Source organism: Podarcis liolepis (genome assembly GCF_965112155.1).
Source record: "Podarcis liolepis genome assembly, chromosome: 7".
Lineage (NCBI taxonomy): Eukaryota > Metazoa > Chordata > Lepidosauria > Squamata > Lacertidae > Podarcis > Podarcis liolepis.
Window position 1 is genome coordinate 35,957,960 of NC_139561.1, and position 7,012 is coordinate 35,964,971.

Here is a 7,012-nt window from a genome sequence, read left to right on the forward strand (position 1 = left end):
GCTATCGGTGGATTGTCTAGCGTATATTTAGTAATATATATTAGTTTGTTTGTGTGTCTATATATGCATAGTGTGCATCTGCTAGTGTATTGGCTATATGCACAGTATGTATTTCATTACCAAATTTCATTAATTGTTTGTGAATTATCTTATGTAAACTTTTTGATGTCATGAGCCACTTTGAGCATGAACTATCACAGATAATCCACTATCTCCCCCAGTCACTATTCTGTAGGGACAAATGAAGGAGTGTGAAATTGAACTCTGGCATAGCTCAGGGCTGGAGGAGCATGTGCTTTGAAGGCAAAACGTCCTGGGTTCAATCCCCAGCATCTCTGGGTAGGGCTGGGAGAGACACCTGCCTGAAACCTTATACCAAGCAGCATGAGGCCAGCTCGACGAAAGCTGGGGGGAAAATTTAAACAAACAAACAAACCCTTCAGGGAAGTTCAGACAATCGCTTATTACAAGGAAGGCCTCTTGTGAATTCCTCCCCAACCATCTCTCAGGGTGAGCTCACACAATACAGCACAGCTAAGAATGTTTCTCCACAGGGATGCCAGTGTTCACCCTAATTCTCCTCCTCCTCGTCGTCTCCTCTGTTTCTAAGCTTTAAGACAATCCCACCATTCTCCATAATTCTCCATATCCTGATCCAAACGTTAATCCATTGGCTTAAAACGTAAAAGAGGCGAATATGATTTTTTTTACTGCCTTCTCGTCCGAAGCCGTCCTTATGTAGACAAAAGGCTGAGCAGCAAAGAGGCTGTTTTAATGAGTCCCTCCATTTCACCATAGTGGCCTTATTTTCTGGATTCACCAGGAAGAGAGAGGCGAGAAGGAAGCCACCTCTCTCCTCCTGGTGAATCTTAAAGCCTTAAATTGAGACAGTGAGATTCATATTTCAGCAAGCCGGGGAACCAAGTTTAGACTGCCATTTTGACATTCTCTTTGGGGAATCGGTGGAGTAAACACCCATACTTGATTCACATCCATGGTCTCTTCCTTGCTTAGAGTTATGCCCATCTGTTCAGATGGCATCCTGCCCACCAAGGCTGCCCTTGGGAACGCAGGCTGCCCGGCAATTGGCTTCAGTATGCATTTCTCAAACTGGGCCAGCCAGTATCAGCCTTCTTTTGGGAAAGGCCCGGGAGAAAAAGAAATACATTTCATTGGCACTGTTAATTCCACACACACACACACACACACACACACACACACACACACCCCTTTCCCTCTGTCATTGTCGGGGAAGTTTTAAGGGATTGTTTCAATGTAATGTAATGCAGCAGAACCACCCGCCATCCAGTTGAATGTTTAAGGATTTCACTGCTTGATTCCCTGCAAAGGGAGCGAATGAGGACAATTAATGAGGTATCCTATCCATTAGGGAAGGACAAAATTGTCTATTTCAGTTTCTCATCATTCCAGGGTTATATTCCACCCATCACATTTTTGCATCAGTTTTGCAATTTCTTAAAAATCCTCATTTAAAAATTCAGCAGTTCGGTGTACATTTCTCCCGATTATACACATCTTTGTATTAAATGTTGCCTAACTCACACATTTTTTTTGCAAGCAAATTTCCTTCGTATACTGCATTTTCCATGCTAATATATACATTCTTATGCACACATTACCTGGAAAGAGAACCACATCACAAAATGCAGGTGCAAAAGTGAAGATTTTTTTTAAGAATGGCTTTGTTTCAGTTCGCACATTGTTCTGGAAAGTGTGAATTAGGTAGGTTCTCATTAAAATTCAAGCCGAACTGAATTTCTCTCCCATCCTTAGTATCCATTACACCTGCTGGGTTTTTCCAGCCTTCAGGAGTCCTCTGTGCAAATTCCTCCACATTAGGAAAAGGAATCTGGTGCTCAAGTAGAAAGATTTTGCTATTCAGAAATCTTGCAGTTGGCACTGCCCTACCTGAAAGAAAACAACCCTGCCTTGTGGTTGAAACATCGGCCCAATTACGCTAATTGCTCTTCTCCAAAGGTGCCAAGAAAATGACATTCATGGCGGCTGGCTGAATTGGGAGGGAAAGGCAAAGGGAGCAGCATTAACAGCCCTGAAATATAAGTGAGTCAGGGAAGCCCCAATGCAGAAACGCAGCGCACAGACAGGTTCTTAATAGACTGGTTTGAAATATTTCACGTCCCTTTTCATATTTCCAGTTTTTATTCATGGCATTGATGGTCTCAAGGAGGGACAATGTGGTCACTGTTAGCAGCCAGAGCAAATCCTCTACGGCAAAGGGTAGACTCAGGGGTAGAGCACATGCTATATGTGCCGATTTTATTCATGTGTTTTATTTATTGACACAATTTATATACTGCTTATAGCCACAGCAGCCTCCAAGCGGTTTGCAAAAGTACAGCAAAAAGGGGGGAAAACATCAGTTGAAACTACAAAATCAGGCTTCAGTTAAAATGCCTGCTGGAAGAAGAAGAAGAAGAAGAAGAAGAAGAAGAAGAAGAAGAAGAAGAAGAAGAAGAAGAAGTAGTCTTCAGTAGGGAATTTCAGTAGGACAGAGCCTGTCTGACTTCAACAGGAAGGGAGTGTCATAAAAGTGGACCCACAATACTAAATGCACAGCTCACAGTGGATACAAGTTGTGCATCCAAGCCATGGGGGACCCCTAACAGTGAACCCCCTGAATACCTCGGGGATTGGGCAGAGATCTAAGAGATTAGGCAGTCCTTAAAGTATCCTGGAGCCAAGTCAGTAAGGGCCTTGTAAATTAATACAAGAACCTTGAACCCGGCCTGATAGCATAAGGGCAGCCAGAGCAGGCTTTTGAGCACCAGAGTCATGTGCTAGCGATAGTGTGTCCCAATTGGTTCACAATGTCAAGCAATACAGGTCATGCTGAGCTAGATGGACCAATGGTCTGACTTGGTTCAAAGGCGGTTTATTCTTTTCCTCTCACTATTGATTTGGGAACCTCTTCTCATGAATATATCACAGATTTCACAAGAACAAGGCCTCTAATATATAGAGATAGAAATAGATATTTAAAATTGGATGTGCCTGAAGAGCAAAGAGCCTGGGTCTATAGGACCAAAGTGTCATAGCCGGACATATGAGCACTTTGCAGAAGTGTCTGAATTCCAGCAGTCAGGATAGTCCAGAGTCAAATCCAAAGCACAGTTCTCTAGAGGTCCAGGGGTATCCAAGTCACAGTCCATCAACAAGGGCAGTTGAGCTTGCTGGAATAGAGCATGTGCTCTACCTCCGTGTCACAGCCTTTGGCAAGGAGAATGCAGAGGATTTGCTCTGGCCACTGAACAGTGACTGCATTCTCCCTCCTTGAGCTTGATTGGAAAAATATAACAAAACAAAACCTTCAAAGAGGCTTAAATATATATATATTAGATGCTTTCATTGTTTTATTGTTTGTGTGTTTGCCGTCTCAGACTCCTCTGGAAGGGCAGGCTATAAATGAAATGAAATAATACTATACCCACTGGGTTAGAGAACAGTTTCCCATGGAATTCATTCTAGAACTTTTCCCATTAGGAAAATATGAGAGACTTTATAATGTAGCAGCAGAGTTATTGTCTATTGCAGTGGTGTGGTTGGTGTTCCAGCAGGGTGAGATGATGGACCTCTCTCTCTCTGCCCTGTCTTCATTAAATGAGTAGTGGTATTTTATGATAATCTTTTCCCTAAGGGGAAAAAATGTTGTTTAACATAGGGGGGGGGAGGAGGGGAAATAATCCTGCTCCTTTTCATTCAGGAGACAAAAGCCTTCTCGATGCGGCATCCACACTCTGTGACTCCGCTGTTCTGACACTGTGTCAAGGTGCCTCCACTCGGCTCCTTGTCTCTGATCACAGTTGGAGTGTCTTGATAGAGTCGGGAATCAGTTGTGTCAGCAAGTCTTGGCAGAAAGTCAAAGAGGGAGCGTCAGAAATAACCATGCCCCCCTTTGCTAAAGCAGAGGATGCTGGGAGATGTTCCCCCACTTCTATCTCCAATTTAGTGTTTTAAAAAAAGAAATTAATGTTCATTTTAATGCTCCATAAAGCATTCTTATGGTGCTCATGCATCAAATGGTCTAGAAGAGGGGAGGGCAATTCACAGCTGAAAGTCTAGCTTCAGCCCCAGGGACAATGCGAACTGCCCCCCTGGTGACCACTATGGATGGGTGAACTTATCAATTTCAGCTTCTCTCAGTTTCTCATTTTTCCAGTCTTAAGTACAGTTCTTCATATTTACACACCAGCTTGCTTGCTTGCTTATTTATTTTATTTATTTAAAGTCCTTGTGAAAATTCATCAGCATTTTAGTGTGAATTTCTCCCAGTATACACATTTTTGTATGCAATTTTCCCCAATATAATTACAAAGCAATTTTTCCTAGCACAATGTATTTCTGTATATTATTTTCCGTAATCTGTGCTCTTATTTATTGCATACTTTACCTTAGGATTTGTATTTTTGCATGCATTGCTCAACTAGAGAACAAAATTGCAAAAATCAGAAAAGCGTGAATTTCAAAAGATGTCTGTGTTTCAGCTTGTATACTGTCACAGAAAGGGCGAATTAGGCAAGTCCACCTTTAAATGTGAACCAAATCTAATTTCTCCCCCATCTCTAGATGGTTCTGAACATTAGGGCCAGACCATCTTTTTTTTCTGCCTGAAGGGAAGGGCAAGATGGTGCCACCTTTTCCAGTTACAGAAGCTGACAGCAGAAGCGGCTGAACACTAGTCATGAAGTGACAAATTCAGAAGTGCATGGTCTCTTCATGACAGTCACAACCCCACTTCCCTTCTAAGAGCATGCAATAATCTTATAGTTATACAATAATAATTAGGAATGCATTTCAACAATCAGTGCAGATCTCCACGTGTTGCCTTCTAGCTACAACGATGTTTCCTAAACTTGGGTCCACAGATGTTTTCGGACTACAATTCCCATCATCCCTAACCACTGGTCTTGCTAGCTAGGGATGATGGGAGTTGTAGTCCAAAAACAGCTGGAGACCCAAGTTTGGGAAACACTGAGCTAAATCTACTATTTTCTGTGCATGAGCAAATGATTCAGGGTGCTCCAATATGTTGTTTCAGAGTTGCTTAAGCTGTGTTTTCCTTGAAGTTCCATTGTATGTAACAGAATTTGCACACCAATTTCTTAAAACAGAAGCAAGCACCTTGTGCTTTCAATGTTCCTAAATGCTTAGCTTTGGAGCATACACAATAACTCCTCCTTGGTGTTCTTCCTGCATCCCTTTCCACAGCTGCTAACTCGCTTCCTTTGACTCTGATTGGCTTCAGTCAGCACAAAGGGAGAGAACTGGCTTTTCCACAGTGGTTTAAGAAGCTCCCTTTCCATACTGTTGGGCAGCTCTAGGCCTCTGGAGACAGGGACCCCACTGCAGAAATAGTAACTGGTCTTTGACCCTCCACAACCTTGGAGCACTGCACCTCTGCATAATGATGATGTCAGGACAGCATCCTCCAGAAGACATGAAGGCAGAAAACCAGCTAATGGGATACTGGATAGGCTTTGTCGGACATAACACACAGAAACAGGCAGGAGTCTTGGGAAGAATGGCTCAGGTTGCTGCAGTTGCTGCTGCTGCTAACCACTGCACACCCCTCCAGCACCCACCACCTAAAGATGGTGCCTCACTCTGCCTAATGGTTGGTTGCCTCTCTGTGATAGTGTTTATTTTTCAGTTGCCTCATTTTAGCTGTTGTTCTCTCTCCACTGTATGTTAGGTCTGACATTGTTTTTAGTGATCCGAAATTTGCCGCCTTGGAAATTGCATGGGGAAGTCAAAGCACAGAAATGTGGCAAATAAATAGAAAGGTCCTGAATACACACTCTTGCTTAGGAATGTAAGATGTCCCTTGCTGGTAAGGCCAACTCCAACCTTGAGAGAGTTGTGGGCAAACACACCCTCTGTTGGCTGCATTCTGATGTCTGTGTTACTTGGTGGTCCTACCTGGCAACAACCCACGGAGCACCCAAGTAGTGCCAGGTTGCTGCATCCAGCCGTTACTTTAGTTTTGCACAATACTGCTGATGTGGAGTCACCCCAAGGGATTGTGGGAAATTAAAACGGCACACTTGGCATTCTTGAGTTGCTCAAAGTACCATGCTAGACTCTGTGGTGGTGGCAGGGAGTTTATAAGGAAGCGGGTCCAATGCAAGTATCAGCAGAGGGCTCTTTCATGGCCCTGGCAGCTGCCCAAAAGTGCCTTGTGACAACAGATGATGGATCAGATCAAAGTCCACCTACTCCAGCATCCTCTGCAAGAGTCTCAGCAATCAGCAGGTGCTTGAAAGCCCACCAGAAACTAGACTGTGGTCCATCAGAGGGTTTCAGCCTTTCCCCCCACTCCTGGTTCAGTGGCTAGCTAGTAGCATTATGGGTTGTGCAACCAGCTTTCAGATCTTTGGTGAAAGGTGCTTATTATTAAGACGTGTGGTTTGCCCCAAGACGGAGGTCCGCTCATGGCTAGCACACTTAATGCCGCACGCCGAGCTGAAAGCTGAGCCCTCCATTCTCCTGCTTTCCATTCCATCCTGCTCTGCCCCAAATTTTCCACTGGAGGCTTGTCACACACTTCTTGCAACTTGCCTAAAGAACAGCTTCCCCACTTTTAGAGGGAGCCTTTTTGACAGCATGCAGCTCAACCGGCAGTTATCCCCCATGCCCTCCTCTGGCTAGTGAGCAGCGTGGAAGAGAGGGGAGTTTAAGAACACAACAGCCAAGGCAGAAATTAAAAGGCACACACACACACATACACACCAATCTTTATATGGAGAAAGCAGAGAGGGAGAGAGGTTCAAAAAATAGCATGAATTGTACACTGGAACACTTAAGACTTCATTCGGCATGGGGTCTGAATACTGCTTTCTCCTTTGCTCTTTATTACATGGTTAGAAGGCCAGCAGTGTGAAACTTACAGCTTGACTTTTGAAACACCTATAGCGGCGTAGTTTGAGAACTTCAGTGTTTGTCACCGACAGCTCCCTGCAGTGCAACATACCGG